The sequence below is a fragment of the Bidens hawaiensis genome, unplaced genomic scaffold (assembly GCF_021521415.1).
Source record: "Bidens hawaiensis isolate Kalapana, Puna unplaced genomic scaffold, B.hawaiensis_p1.1 tig00008407_1, whole genome shotgun sequence".
In the NCBI taxonomy this organism is placed as follows: domain Eukaryota; kingdom Viridiplantae; phylum Streptophyta; class Magnoliopsida; order Asterales; family Asteraceae; genus Bidens; species Bidens hawaiensis.
Genome location: NW_027491597.1, coordinates 732,916 through 748,316, shown reverse-complemented (window position 1 = coordinate 748,316; position 15,401 = coordinate 732,916). Strand labels below are relative to the sequence as shown.

Sequence of the window (15,401 nt, the reverse complement as noted above, 5' to 3'; positions counted from 1 at the left end):
CTGGTTTCGAAATCGATTTCTCCGCAAACCAAAATAATAATAATAATAATAATAATAATCTCAACCCACACACAACTTCAGTTTGTGTGTATGTAATGCATCAGAAGAAATCACACCTCCAGATCGGAAAAGATAGCACCGGTGTCTCTTCCGATTTCAACCCTAATCCGATTATTACTTCTTCAATCAGAATCGATGTGACGTCACCACCAAACCCTAATTACACTCTGATTCAAATCGACGATGCTGAAACCCCCAAATCAACACCTCACAAACGACCTCAATTCTCCCAAATCACATCAAACCCGTTTACAAAACCACCTGTTTTCTCAAATCCAACCAAAACCCATTACTCTAAGCGCCTTTGCAGCACCAAAGCTGCCGCCTTTAACTTTCTTTACCGGCTCCGGCGAGTCCGCCGCCGCCGGACCCACCTCCGGTTCATCGTTTTACTCTCGTTACCGTTTTTCTTCTTCTTGGTTTCACACCCTAGTGAATCTTTTACGCTTGATTTCTTATCTGCTTTTGCTTTCTCATCTGCACTGTTAGTTTCACTAAATCTTGGTATTCCCAAATTACCCTCGGTTGGATTGTTGTTGTTTTCGTTAACTAAGTTGTACCCGTCTTTACCCTTCGTCAAGACGGTACCTTTCCGTGCTTCGGTCCATCGCGTCGAGGCGAAAACGGAATAATAATAATAATAATAATGTTAATAGTACAGTGGAAGTGTATAACAATGGTGATGTGTATGAAGGTGAGTTTCACAAGGGAAAGTGTTCGGGTTGTGGGGTGTATTATTATAACATGAGTGGGAGGTACGAGGGCGATTGGGTTGACGGGAAGTATGATGTGTACGGGGTGGAGACGTGGGCGCGGGGTAGTCGGTATAGGGGGGCAGTATGTGCAAGGGTTGAGGCATGGGTTTGGTGTGTATAGGTTTTACACGGGTGATGTTTACGCGGGTGAGTGGGTGAATGGGCAGAGTCATGGGCGTGGAGTGCATACTTGCGAGGATGGGAGTCGTTATGTTGGAGAGTTCGAGTGGGGCGTTAAACATGGTCTTGGTCACTACCATTTTAGGTAAATTTTTTACTTTGTTGCGTCGGTTTTGGAATTGATTGCATTGTTTATGTTGACTTAGTGTTTGTGCATATGTTTGGATAAGATGTTAGATAAACATATTAATCTTGTTTGGTACATTTAGTGTAGTAATTTGTGCCTAGTGTATGTGAAAATATTAGTTACAACAAGCCAATTAGTGTAAACTTAGTTAATGAGTTAGTAAAATCAACTTATTAAATGAGCGGAAGCAAGACAAACAAGAAAAGAAGAACTTTCACGAAAGATTGATGTAAAACTGAATACTTATCATTACATGAGTTATATTTTCGCACTTAGAAGCTGGTAAATCCTTAAATGAATGCTGAAATTAACGACTTAAATAGGCACGTAAATCACCGCAATTAGTGATCTAATTTTACAGTTTACACTAAAAAGAATAGAATTCAGAAAGGGCTAAAAAACAAGGAATATCGTTATTGACGAAATCAGGGCTCAGATGATGCCAATATGTCATAAATGGATTTGTCTGACGTCAGTTCGCCACATGATCCGGATCGTCGAGACCTTTCTGTCTCGACCTTTCTGTTTGATGGTTATAAGCTTTGTAACTCCACTTGTAGCCTGAGTTACGCTCGTTTGAAGTTTGGGCCTTTTCTACAATGTTACCATCTATCCAACTGGTCCAAATGAGAGTCTACTAACTCTAGGATTAGCTCATCTTCAGATTGTCATAAAGTTGTCATAAACCGGTCTATGATAGTTAAGACGGAATCTTTTCCAGATATAAAGTCACCAATTCTCTTAACTTATTGTGTATTTCATATAAAAGTATTTAATTCTTTTTCTTTGTTTTATAGGAACGGTGATACATATGCAGGCGAATATTTTGCAGACAAGATGCACGGTTTTGGAGTATATAGGTTCGCAAACGGTCATAGATACGAAGGCTCATGGCAAGAAGGAAAAAGGCATGGACTTGGTATGTACACTTTCAGAAACCGAGAGACCCAATCGGGCCACTGGCAGAATGGGGCCCTCGTTACACCAAGCTCACAAAGTGCCATGCACCCTGTATCCCCTGTTGCGGTTTATCATTCTGAAGAAACACTAAGTGAACCCATGGGCAGATTATAGATAATCTGGGGGTTAAGTAATGTTTCCCACGAGGATGAGGTCTAGCAGAGAAGGTTGTTCTTCAGGAGACCTGCAAAACAGACACCGTAAGCTCGTCACTGAGAAGGGGGGGTTCCTCCTTGTGACCACCCTCCGGCGTGAGAATCAGACTAGATTGCTCTGAATATAAGTGTATATTAAGAGATTGCTAGATAAGATTGAGATATTAGATGTTGTCCTTACCATTCCAAGGTGTTGGAGTATTTATAGCCGAATGTAGGTTTCCTAGAAGGTACAGCCGGCTGAATAGTATTCCTGTTCTACCAACAGTGGACTACGCACAGGCCATGCTGGTTGGTGGATAGGCTACGGCCAACAGTAACAAGGTCGGCTGTATGCTGTTCCTTTACTGCCGGCTACGCACTGTTCCACCAACTGTAGGCTGCGCACGTCCCATCGTAAGGGTTGGTGAGTAGGCAGCGGCTAATAGTGACAAACAGTACTAGAGGGTGCTCCTCCTCGTATTGTTGTCGGTGAGCTGTCACCCTGTGATTGGTTCATGGGCTGCTTTGGTCAAATTGTTTGTTCCGCCCATACCTTAGTAGGTATAGTACGAAAGACCTTCCAGAAGCATACGGACTGGCTCATTTAGGCGGGAGTATTCCCGCCTTGCTCATTCCTTCATGTGACTACTGAAGTAGCGAATGCCTTGTGCGTGTAGCCTTGCTATTAGTGCGGGTAGCCTTCCCTGATGGCTTGTATCCGCAGCTGCGGGAACAGGCGGGATACTTCACCATTGGGAGGATTTCTCTGCGGGTACAGCTGGCGTACTGCGCGTAAGGCTCTCTGAGCATGGTGGGTCCTGCTGGAGCAGTTGGTCATTGCGCAGACGTCCCTATTCAAGGTGAGTCTTGCGGGTCCAACTGGGCTCTGCTGGGACCTACCTCTTCAAGTCCCCCCAGTCCAATGTTCTTCTCATGAATTATTAATAAGTGAGGTGAACTTTTGGACTTAGCAAGGGGTTTTTGAAAAGGGTTTAGTTTTTAGGTTTTCCGTGGTGATTCTTCCCGCGGTTTTCCTGATGTCACGCAGAAATTCCCGACTTTTCTGCTTGATCTTTGGGTGTGAAGCGGGTAGGTTTGTAACCTCCTCGTACGTCAGGAGCGTTGAGTCCCACTTGTGTGGATTCTCCATGGGGTTTTGGTAGTTTTCAACATACTGATCAATTATGCTAAAACCATCAATCCCGCTATGGAGTTTCGGACAATATAGTTCTCGACGTTCCCGTCATGCGGGGATGTTATTCCCGTTTCCGCAAGCATGGCCCAGAAGATCCTTCTTGGTTTGAATTCCCTGCAGAGTGCTAAGTATGTGAAGGGTTTTGCCTTGACACTGTACCCGCACTTGTCTTACGGTTACTTCACTTCCAAGGTATTCCTAGCGTCAATTCCCTGCGGGTGCTAAGTATGTGAAGGGTTTTGCCTTAACACTGTACCCGCATCCGTCTTACGGTTACTTTGTTGCCAAGGTAAGGGGTATTTTCCCGCTTACTTTTGAATATTTTTGAATTTTGAATTTTGAAATTCGAAGAGTTGGTGGAAGGATAAGAACAGTCCAAACCTCTGAAACGTCGTGCGACGGTTTCTTCTGACTGTGTCAGGACGTGCAGGAAGTTATGGTGACGTGACAGTACATGGTCATTCCAGACGCTTTTTCAGGCGCGTGGGCGCGATTTTTAGGGCGCGTGGCCGCGAAATTAATGGTATGCGTCCTGTCAACAGCTGTTGCCAGCTTGCTTTTGCCACGTGTCATAGTTTCATTGCACCTTCGTTTTCTCTCTCTTCCGCATTAATTTCATCGCATTAATTGCGATTAGTATATAAAGGGGGAGATGGTTCTTTGTAATCCACACTTTCACTCTTTTCTTCATCTTCTTTGCGATTTCCGGCGAATACTCACCTTTTCAGGCAAGCATTCTCCCGAAATCGTTTTCTTTTTCTTTTACAATATGTCTCGTGATCTCGAATCTATTGCTGATGACAAGAGTACTGCTGGCGAGTGCCTGTGTGCTCTGCCTGGCGATCTGTATCGTTACGTCGTCAGGAAGTTCATGCTCGAGTCTCTCGAGCCTGAGTTTCCTGAACCCCATCAGACGGTGTACGATGCCCCCAGAGGCAAGATCGGGGTTTATGCTGCATTCTTTGTTTATGGGAATCTTAGGTTCCCATTGACAAAGTTTGTTTACTGTGTCCTTGAGAGGCACGGTGTTCATTTGACCGAGTTGCACCCCATGGCGATCGCCAAGATTCGCCACTTCGAGTGGGTGTGCCGGATTTTGGGCATTGAGCCCTATGTTGATCGCCTGATGACCTTCTACACTTGGAGGTGCATCCAGGGGTGGTATACCCTGACGACCCGAATCAAGGGTTTGAAGATTTGTGCGACCGAGCGCAGTCTTCGCGCGTGGAAGCGGGAGTTCTTCTTCATCTCCGCTCGCGCCATCCCCCTTGCCATGAAGTTTAAGAATGGGCAAGCTCTCCCAAGCCTTCACGCCTCCAACTACCAGGAGGCAGAATGGTTCTCGAAGATATCTCGGGTCAAATCTCCGGTTTACCGGTTTGCGGAGTCCGGGATGGTGATGCTGGGGATGAGCCGAGTGTGGAAGGCTGCCGATGCGCAAAAGATCCCAATCGTCCTCGAATACGGTTCGAACTCTGTTCCTTACGGTATGCTTTGTTTTTTTTTGTTGTTTCTGAGTTTCTTCTAACTTCTTTCCTGTTTATTTCAGAGGGGAACGACTTGCAGTCGCTCCTGAACCCGCGGGAAACTGACGGTCCCGCCCGGATGGGTACTCGCGCTCTAGACGAGAACGAGTTGCCCATCCTAGAACAAACGGCGGATCGGTTCGTGGAGGTCTATCCACTAGGCCACGAGATCCTTAGCGCCAGGCGGCCAGGTAAGGCGCTATTCGACCCTCGACCCCTCAATATTGAAACCTCTGCTGGAATTCCTTTAATCGTATGTTCTGATGAGGAATCCGCAGATGGTCCTCCGTTGGTGCGGAAGAAGAAGGCTGCCTGCGGGAAGGGGAAGGAGAAGGTGGCCTCCACTGCCGATCCGGTGCCTCGGTCTGATTCGGAGACCGAGAGCGAAGAGGTGGCGGGGAATCCCGGTGGTGATAAGACCACCGCTCCGGAGGCTGCGACTGTCACCTCCGGAGAGCCCAAGAAGACGACGGTGAGCGGCGCAAAGAGGCCGGCTCCATCGGGTTCGTCCCTGCCTCTCCGTACATTTAGGCTCAAGAAAACCCGTAAGTACAACTTCCTTTAGCTTTTATCTTCATAGTTTTTTCATCATTAATACTTATCTTCTTTGTGCAGGCGTGGATGTTGACGCATTCCAGGGTGGAGCGCAGAGGAGTACCTCCCCGCCAATGACGGTAGGCTTGGTCAGCCTTCCTGAGGCGACGTCCCAGGCGCCTGCGCCTGCACCCGCTGGTTCAGTTGCTCACTCCTTTGAGCCGATTGTTCCAGCCGAGGTGACTTCACCGCCGGCTGTAAGTGCCATTTTTACGGCATCTTTCACCGAGCCGGCGGTTACTTTTGCTGCGGATTCCGCGGCGGCTGCTACCATGCCCCCGTCATCGGCAACGACGGTCGATCCATCAGGTACGCATGGGGCTTCACGCCAATCTCTGCCACCTTCCCATCTGCCTGACCTCTTGGATGGATTTCCCTTGGGTTCAGGTGATGGGTTCGGCGGCTATCGGCCTGTTATTGACCCTACAGGTGTGTAGGGTTCTTTTGGCCCTTTTTTATTTTATTTTATTTTTTTATATATCATCTTTTCCTTACTGCTTTTTGTTTTTGCAGTGTCGGATTCCAATGAAGTGTATGTTCCACGATGGAACATTCGCCGAGGAACAACCCTTCGAACCCCTGTGGAGTGCGTGGAATGGGCTCGTCACGCTGCTCCCAGTGGTGCGTTGGGGGAAGCCATGGCTAGCTACCAGGAGGGTAGGCTAACCAATGAGCTTCGGGTTCTCCTGGCCCGGATGCAGCCGCGCGTCGAGCTGCTTTGTCGTGAAAACGACAAGTTAAAAGCAGCTCGCCTTAAAGAAGTGGCTCAGGCGCGAGCTGTCCGGGAGGAGAACCAAAGGCTTTCCGCATTAGCCGCGGAAAAGGAGAAGGCCTTCAAGGCCCTCGAGGTTGAAGTTCAGGCTCGACTCGAGGCCCGTTCCAAGGCTGCCCAAGCTGTTAATGAACAGCTTCGGCTGGCTAAGGAAACTGCGAGGAACGCAACCGAGAGGGCCACCAAGGCTGAAGCCGTTGCTGAGCCTCTACGCGTGGAGAATGAAGAGCTTAAAGCCAAATTAGAGGCTCTCCAGCAGGCTCATGATGCCTTGGCGATGGAGGACGCTAAGAAGCTTCAAGAAATCCTGGACCAGAGGGGGGTGCTTGACCATACCGAGCGTAAGCTAAAGGGCGTCGAAGAGGCTGCGGCTAAAGATGTGTTGCTTGCCAACCTCAACAGGAGTGAAGCCGAACGCGCCCGTAACGAAGCTCAAGCTGCCCTCCAAGAAGCTCTGGTTGCCAAGGAATGGCTTCTTCGAGAAGCGTTGTCTCAGGTAAGTTTAGCTTCATGTCTTCACGCTTTTCTTTGTAAATAGAAAAGGTTCTGATACTTGTATTTTTTTCTTTGTAGGTTGTGCATCGGGTCTTCTCAGAGACGTCTTATGACGATGCTATGAGCGCAGCCCTCAACGCTTCTCATGAGGATGGGGAAAAGGCCGGCTTCCTGCTTGGTCTAGGGTTTGTTGAGAAAGGCATCCCGCCTTCCAACTTCCCTTTGTACGATGTGGATACTGAAGCTATTTACGACCAAGCAGTGAACCAATATGCCGCCTTCCCGCATCCTGTGGTGGAGAAGGTGAACGAAGTCGCTGCTGCTGATGATGGGCTAGCTATTCTTAAAGCCTTCCTTGAACCACCACGCTCTACTGATGGAGCGGGTCCAAGTGGAAGTGGTCCTGAAGCCTGATTCTGAAGATCCCTTTCCACCATTAGCGTAGATTTTTGCTTTTGTATAGCTCTTTGTAATATTTGAATTTTGATGAAATAAAGATTGTGTTTGTTCTTTGCCTTGTTTATTTTACGCATGTTTTGATCTTAGTAATTTCTTTAGTACTTAGATAAGTTAAACTTTTTTAACGTGGTAAATTATAAGTTTGTTTCGCTTCCTCTTTCATGATTGTGCGGGTATGACCGTCACTTACACTTAGTAGGATGGCTTAACTTTACTTATATCTGACCTGCGTGGAAGTTTTCCTCATCTTTTCCTTTGAAATTTTCTAAGTGTTCAGAATAAGTTAACCTTTGAACGTGGTAGATGATAGGTTGAAGTTTTGCTTCCTTGCTCGTGATTGTGCGGGTAAGACCGTCACTTGCACTTACAAGGATGGCTAAACTTTACTTACACCTGACCTGCGTGTAGGTTTTCCTTATTTTTAGCGTTGTGTTTATGCGGGTTTTTCCGCCTTCCACACGTAACGACTTACTTCTTCCCCATTTATGCGGTGAATACCGGCACTAGTGTGGGAAGTTCATAAATATAAAGGTAAGGCTATCAACACATTGTGAAAGGAGAATCATTTCCATTAGAAGTGGCTCTAGGCCTTTTCTTTACAAATTTGGAATTGATCTACATATAACATTTGCGTAATTGAGCTCCATTCCATGTTCTTGGGATGGGAGTGCCATCGAGCCTTTCGAGCCGGTATGCGCCGTTTCCCAGGACTTCTTTGATAATGTATGGCCCTTCCCAGACCGGGGCCAGCTTTCCTGGGCGTTCTTGGTTCGAAGCCTCGTTGTTACGCAGTATGTAGTCTCCTACATTGAAGTTGCAGAGTTTTACCCGCGTGTTGTAGTACTTTTGCATTTGTCGCTTGTAGTTCTCTTCACGCACTGCGGCTAAGTCTCTGCGTTCCTCGGTTAGCATAAGGTCCAACCGTCTTTCGGCATCATTGTCTTCTGGCTGAATCAAGACCCTTGGTGAGGGTAAACCAATTTCGACCGGGACCATGGCTTCAGTGCCATAAGTGAGACTGAACGGGGTTTCTCCCGTACTGACCTTCTTCAGCGTTCTGTTTGCCCAAAGGACATGTGGAAGCTCGTCCACCCAGCCGGATCTGTGTTCCAAGAGTCTTTTCTTTATGCCTTCGACGATGCTCTTATTTGCTCTTTCCACCTCACCATTACCTTGCGGGTGTGCCACTGAGGTAAAGGTGTGGGTGATTTGAAGTTCTTTCAGCCACTGTTGTAGCTTCTTGTCAGCAAAGTTGGTGCCGTTATCGCTCACCAAATTCTGTGGAAGTCCAAAACGACAAATAATAAATTCCCAAATAAATTTTTTGATATTTTTCGCGGTTGTTTGGGCTAAAGGTTTTGCTTCTATCCACTTGGTGAAGTAGTCGATGGCTACCACTAGGAACTGAACATTTCCTGCTGCTGTAGGAAATGGGCCTGTCACATCGATGGCCCACTTCTGAAATGGCCATGAAGAAGTGACTGGAACAAGCTCATTCTTCGGGCGATGCGTGTTGGGTGCGTAAAGCTGGCAAGACCTGCATTTTCTGATGTATGCCAGTGCATCCGTATGCATCCCCGGCCAAAAGTATCCCGCGTTGTTTTGCTTAGCTACAACAGCGCGGGGACCTGTGTGTACTCCACAGATGCCTTCGTGTACTTCTCTTAGGAGGTAGTCAGCATCTTGGTTGTCCACGCATCTCAAGAGTGGGCCAAGAAAGTTACGCCTGTAAAGAATGTCATCGATGAGTTGATAATTCAGTGCTTTACAGCGTAGTTTTCTTGCCTGTGCTTTCGACTCAGGCAGTGTACCTGATGTAAGGTATTTTATTATTGGTGTCATCCACGTTTCTGCGCTGGTTTGGATGACACAAATTTCCTTGTGCGGGACCGAAGGTGTCTCGAGGAGTTCAATGCGTATATCCTTTCCTAAGTGGGTGAAGGCTAATGATGCAAGCTTCCTTAACGCATCCGCAGATTTGTTTTCACTTCGCTTGACGTGTATTACTTTGCAGTCGTTGAAATCGCGCATAAGGGATTTTGCTTGTGCGAGGTACAGGGCCATTGTGTCGTTCACGGCCGTGTACGTCCCGTTGATTTGATTGGCTACTACCATGGAATCCACGTGGGCTTCCAAGTTTTTCACTCCCATCTTACGCGCAATTCTCAGCCCAGCCAAGAATGCCTCATACTCGGCTTCGTTATTCGTACTTGGAAAATCCAGTCGAATAGCGTAAGTGTATTCATGGGTTGCTGAGTTGGTTAGTTTTAGCCCTGCGCCTGAACCCTCGTTACTGGCTGCTCCATCAGTGTAGAGTCGCAGACATCATTGATGTCTTGTGCTGGAGAGGGTTGAGCCTCTTCCTGGCACTCTTTTTCCTGCGATGCAGGCACTTCTGCAATAAAGTCGGCCAGAACCTGGCCCTTTATGGCTGGTCTTGGCTTATACTTTATCGCGTATTCCCCCAACTCAATTGCCCATTTGGCTAGGCGTCCCGATAGCTCGGGTTTGCCTAGAACGTTTGCAAGTTTGAAGTTAGAGAGAATGGTGATTGGGTGACCCTGGAAATATCGTCTTAACCTGCGTGAAGCGTGTATAAGTGCCAAGACTAATTTTTCCAGGGTAGAGTACCGGGTTTCTACGTCTGTTAGGATACGGCTAACATAATAGATTGGCATCTGGATGCCTTTTCGCTCTACTAGCAGGACTGCCCCGGTTGCTCTATCTGTTGCTGAAAGGTATAGGATTATCTCCTCTCCCGCTTTTGGTGCTGTGAGCGTTGGGAGTTCGATCAAGCGTGACCGAATCTCCTGAAAAGCTGCTTCCGCTTCTGGTGTCCAGCGGAAGTGCGTTTTCTTTAAACAGTTTCTCAACGTTGACACGAAGGGAAACGACTTATCCGCGTGGTTTGCCAAAAAGCGATTAAGTGCCACTAGTCGTCCATTCAGTGTCTGAGCCTGTTTGATGGTAGTAGGTGATTCCATTTTGATAATGGCATCGACCTTTTCAGGGTTCGCTCTGAAGCCATCTTTAGTGACGATGACCCCCTAGAACTTCCCTTCTTCCATTCCAAAGGCACACTTGCTCGGGTTGAGCTTCATGTTTATCTTCCTGAGCGTGTTGAAAGTTTCTTCGATGTCTTTCAACATCGCTTCTGGGTTTGTGCTTTTGATGACCAAGTCATCCATGTAGACTTCCAAGTTCCTCCCAATTTGGGAATGAAACTCTTTGTCCATCAGGCGTTGGTATGTGGACCCGGCATTCTTAAGTCCGAATGGCATCATTTGATAACAAAATGTGCCATCGGGCGTCCGAAAAGCGGTTTTGTCCTGATCATCAACGGCCATGTGGATTTGATGGTACCCCTTATACGCGTCCAGGAAGCATTTAAGGCGGAACGGTGCCAACGAATCCACCTTAAGATCAATTTCAGGTAACGGATAACAATCTTTGGGGCATGCTTTGTTCAAATCCTTGAAATCTATGCACATGCGCCATTGTTTGTCATTCTTCGGTACCATAACGGGATTTGCAACCCAAGTTTGATATCTACTAACGCGTACGATGCCTGCGTCAAGGAGTTCCTTGACTTGGGTTCTACACGCGTTAGTTTGTTCTGGCCCCATTACTCTGCGCTTTTGTACGATCGGCGTAACAGCCGGATCGCATTTGAGCTTATGCTCTGCCTTACTTCGGGGTACACCAGTCATGTCAGCTGGTGTCCACGCGAAGATGTCAGCGTTTTTTTGTAATAAACGCTTGAGTAAGGTGCGTGTGGGATCAACAATTGTTGGGCCAATGGTGACGGCCTGGTCAGGGTACTTGCCGTTGAAGGCCCATCTTTCTGGTTCGGTGATGGTTGGTTTAGCCATCTTTGGTTTGGGTTTAGATGAGACAGATGCGATGCATACCTGGGGAATGCCGGTGATCATCGCTACACCCTCAGCTGTTGGCCATCCCATCATGCCGTGGACTGAGGATACCACGGCGTTGAATCTTGCCATCCCGTCTCTCCCGAAGAGGATGTCGTATGTGTGGTGTGGCTTCCTCATCACGACAAAGTCCACATCTTCTGTGCGGGACCATCCGTAAGAGTGACAGGGAAAGATAGGATACCCAGGGGGGTGTTTGTGCTGCCATCAAACCCTTCCATCGAGGCGCAGATCGTTTCCAGGCGTTCCTTGTCTTCGTCATCTAGCTTGTCGAAGAACTGCCTGTACATCACCGTCGACGAGGCGCCGTTGTCAGCAAGAGTGCGGGAGGTGATGTAGTGCCCCAGCTAGCTTTTGATGACGATAGGGCCTTCTTTGCTGGGTCCTCATGGCACTCGCGGAAAGCGCACCTCAGCTTCCTTCCACGCACATGGTTCTATCGTTCGCCTTTTTCTTCCTCTGATATTACCATGAACCATGTTGATGCTGATGTCAACGGGCTTTCGTCCGTTGCCTCGGTAACGGTTGTCGTTCCGTCCTCCCTTCTTGATTGATGCCACCAGGTGTGCCAGTCTTCCATCCTTGACGAATGCTTCAATAATATCTTTCAAGGATGTACACTCTTCCGTACTATGACCTTTTGTCCCGTGGAAGTCACAGGATTTACTCTGATCCGCATTAGGTCGCTGCCAGATCATTGGGGCTTTCGGCCATGGTAGCTTTTCAGTGGCAAATATCTCCGTGACGCTTTTGGTGAGTGGCGTCCACCGGTGCTTTTGGCTTGAAGGGTGTGTGTGATTTCTTCCGCCAACAAGAGGGTGAGAGCTGGGTGAGGTGTCAAAGTTTACCCTTGACTGCCAGATACCTAGCTTCCTCTTTTTGTTCTGCCGGGCGATCCGAACATTGTTCTCTCTTGTCCTCTGCGTGTAGAGGTGTGTACTCTGGGGAAGATCCCTTCCCAGTTGCTTCTCCGTCTCGGCAAAGCGCTTTGCCACCGTCATGATGGCATCCCATGTTGATGGCATGCCATCCTTACCCGTTAATGTGCGGATAAGCTCTGGGTATTTGGCGCCTTGGATGAAAGCGGCGCGAACAAGATCTTCACTTATGCTGCCGAGACTTAGCTTTTTGGAGTTGAAGCGGGTGATGAAGTCTAGTAAAGATTCATCCTCCTCTCTCACGCAGTTGAGGATCGTCCACTGTTCTTCAGTATATTTCCTTTGTTGGCTGAAGTGCTGGCTGAACTTGTTCTGAAAGTCCGCCCAGTAATATATGTGGTGGACCGGTAAACGATCGAACCATGCCCTGGCCGCTCCAACCAGAGTCATCTGGAACATATAACACCACGTGGGTTCCGTCCAGTTACTGACGGTTGCCCCCGCAATGAATCTGTTCAAGTGGTCGTCTGGGTCGGATAGACCATCATAAGTGCCAATGTTGTTCATTTGTTTGGCACTTCTCGGGGCGATTGCTTCCGCAATGTCCCTTGCGAACTTTGACTTTCCTGCATTTGTAGCAGTTGGCCTAAAGGTTTTGGAGAAGTCACGCGGGTTTCTCTCCGCATTCGTGGGTTTAAAAGCTTCCCCAAAATTCCTTTTCGGCTGGAAGTCCGTTTCCTTACGCTTCCCTTTCGCCTTATGGCGAGGGTTTGCGTCGGTATCGGATTCTTCCCCCTCGTCGTCTGAGTACTCGTACTCGCTGTTCATATTGAGATGTTGGCGAGTACTGCCGAATTCGTCAGCCTGTTGAACTGAACGCAAGCGTTCATCCAATTCAGCTTGGAACTCTCTCTGACGTGCTTCGGCCCACGCCTTCACTTGATCTAGTGTTTGGCGAGGGACCCTCGTTCGTTTTTCCAACTGGGCGTCGGTGAACCCTAGTGGAATATTTACTGCACTTGCCCCGGCTTGGGTAGTCGGGGTAGTGTTCGTAAGATTTGTATAACCGCCGGTGTTCCCCCCAGTTGCTGGGGTTGTGGTTACCGGGGTTTCTTGGTCGGTTACTGGCCTTAGGACCGGAGTAACGTTAACCATTTCTTCAGAAATTTTGAAAAAACTAAATTAGTTCTAGCTTTTATGCACGGATGGCGCCAATGAAGAAACACTAAGTGAACCCACGGGCAGATTATAGATAATCTGGGGGTTAAGTAATGTTTCCCACGAGGATGAGGTCTAGCAGAGAAGGTTGTTCTTCAGGAGACCTGCAAAACAGACACCGTAAGCTCGTCACTGAGAAGGGGGGGTTCCTCCTTGTGACCACCCTCCGGCGTGAGAATCAGACTAGATTGCTCTGAATATAAGTGTATATTAAGAGATTGCTAGATAAGATTGAGATATTAGATGTTGTCCTTACCATTCCAAGGTGTTGGAGTATTTATTGCCGAAGGTAGGTTTCCTAGAAGGTACAGCCGGCTGAATAGTATTCCTGTTCTACCAACAGTGGACTACGCACAGGCCATGCTGGTTGGTGGATAGGCTACGGCCAACAGTAACAAGGTCGGCTGTATGCTGTTCCTTTACTGCCGGCTACGCACTGTTCCACCAACTGTAGGCTGCGCACGTCCCATCGTAAGGGTTGGTGAGTAGGCAGCGGCTAATAGTGACAAACAGTACTAGAGGGTGCTCCTCCTCGTATTGTTGTCGGTGAGCTGTCACCCTGTGATTGGTTCATGGGCTGCTTTGGTCAAATTGTCTGTTCCGCCCATACCTTAGTAGGTATAGTACGAAAGACCTTCCAGAAGCATACGGACTGGCTCATTTAGGCGGGAGTATTCCCGCCTTGCTCATTCCTTCATGTGACTACTGAAGTAGCGAATGCCTTGTGCGTGTAGCCTTGCTGTTAGTGCGGGTAGCCTTCCCTGATGGCTTGTATCCGCAGCTGCGGGAACAGGCGGGGTACTTCACCATTGGGAGGATTTCCCTGCGGGTACAGCTGGCGTACTGCACGTAAGGTTCTCTGAGCATGGTGGGTCCTGCTGGAGCAGTTGGTCATTGCGCAGACGTCCCTATTCAAGGTGAGTCTTGCGGGTCCAACTGGACTCTGCTGGGATCTACCTCTTCACATTCCAAAGTCCTTAATGCAATTCAGGTACTTATAATCATTTTTCTCATATATTTATATATAATTTAGAATCAGTTATTTGATTATGTAAAAGAACAGGAAGCGCGAAGAGCTGCTGAGAAAGCATATGATGTAGCCAAAGTTGATGAAAGAGTTAACAGGGCTGTTGCAGCCGCTAACAGAGCCGCCAATGCCGCCAGAGTAGCTGCCATAAAGGCGGTGCAGAAACAGATGTACCACGTGCCTAACCGTGACGGGCTTCCTTTCCCAATGGTTCAAAACTTCCATCATCTATCAACCCGGTTATCGGTCTGAGTTTATCCCACTGGGTTTTCGAGTTTTGTTTTTACTTGTAAAGTTTAACAAATAACAACTACTGATGTTAATATAAGTCCAGATCTGATATTTCTTGGATTTTGGTAGGGATGTAGTAATATGTATATTATATGTGTTCATGTTGAGATGTAATTAGATGTGTTTTGAAACAAGAAAACAAAGTTCTAAGTTTAAAACAACAGTAGATTAGTTTTCGGAATTATTTTGCTTCTTTTTATGAAAAGATACTTAGTTTTATTGTAGCTTCAGTTTACTTTTATCATATTAAGTTTTGCCATTTTTAGATATCTCGTCTCAAAGTTTTAAGTCCTAACCATAAACACTTGTTTTTTTTCCTGATAAAGTTACGACGGTACTATACATTGTCGTTTTATTAATTTTTGGTGACTTGGTGTACCATAAAAACATTATTTGAGAAAACAACAATATAAAGCTTTTCATTAACAAATTCCAAAATCTATGATCACATGACCAACTACACCTATCCCATTGTGGATCAAGATCATCATCACTTCAAGAGTTCAGCACTAGCGAGAAAATTGAGTCAGTTTCAGCTTGGGCTCTGAGTTCAAAAATGGCCATGAACTGAAATTTGAGTTTGAGCTCAACTTGTAAAAAAAACTCAAGTTTCAACAAGCCAGTTCATTTAAACCAAAATTAATATTTAATACCTAAGTTAAAATTAATATTATAATTGTCTCTAGAGTTTAGTGGGCACATGAACCATATTGATGCAGGAGCATCTTCTTACTTAAATTCTGATTTTTATTATTTTTTAATATTTTGTGTTTATCTTGTTTCCTAGTTTATCTT

At 47.0% G+C, this 15,401-nt stretch overlaps 1 pseudogene across 1 annotated transcript; it reads left to right on the top strand.

The window, feature by feature from the left end:
• The first annotated feature begins 95 nt into the window (after window positions 1–95).
• Window positions 96–14,754, top strand: LOC143529034 (uncharacterized; annotated as a pseudogene). The gene is made up of 5 exons (XR_013134583.1): window positions 96–544; window positions 612–1,080; window positions 1,920–2,159; window positions 14,258–14,279; window positions 14,352–14,754. The product of XR_013134583.1 is annotated as an uncharacterized LOC143529034 (transcript).
• Window positions 14,755–15,401: the final 647 nt, after the last annotated feature.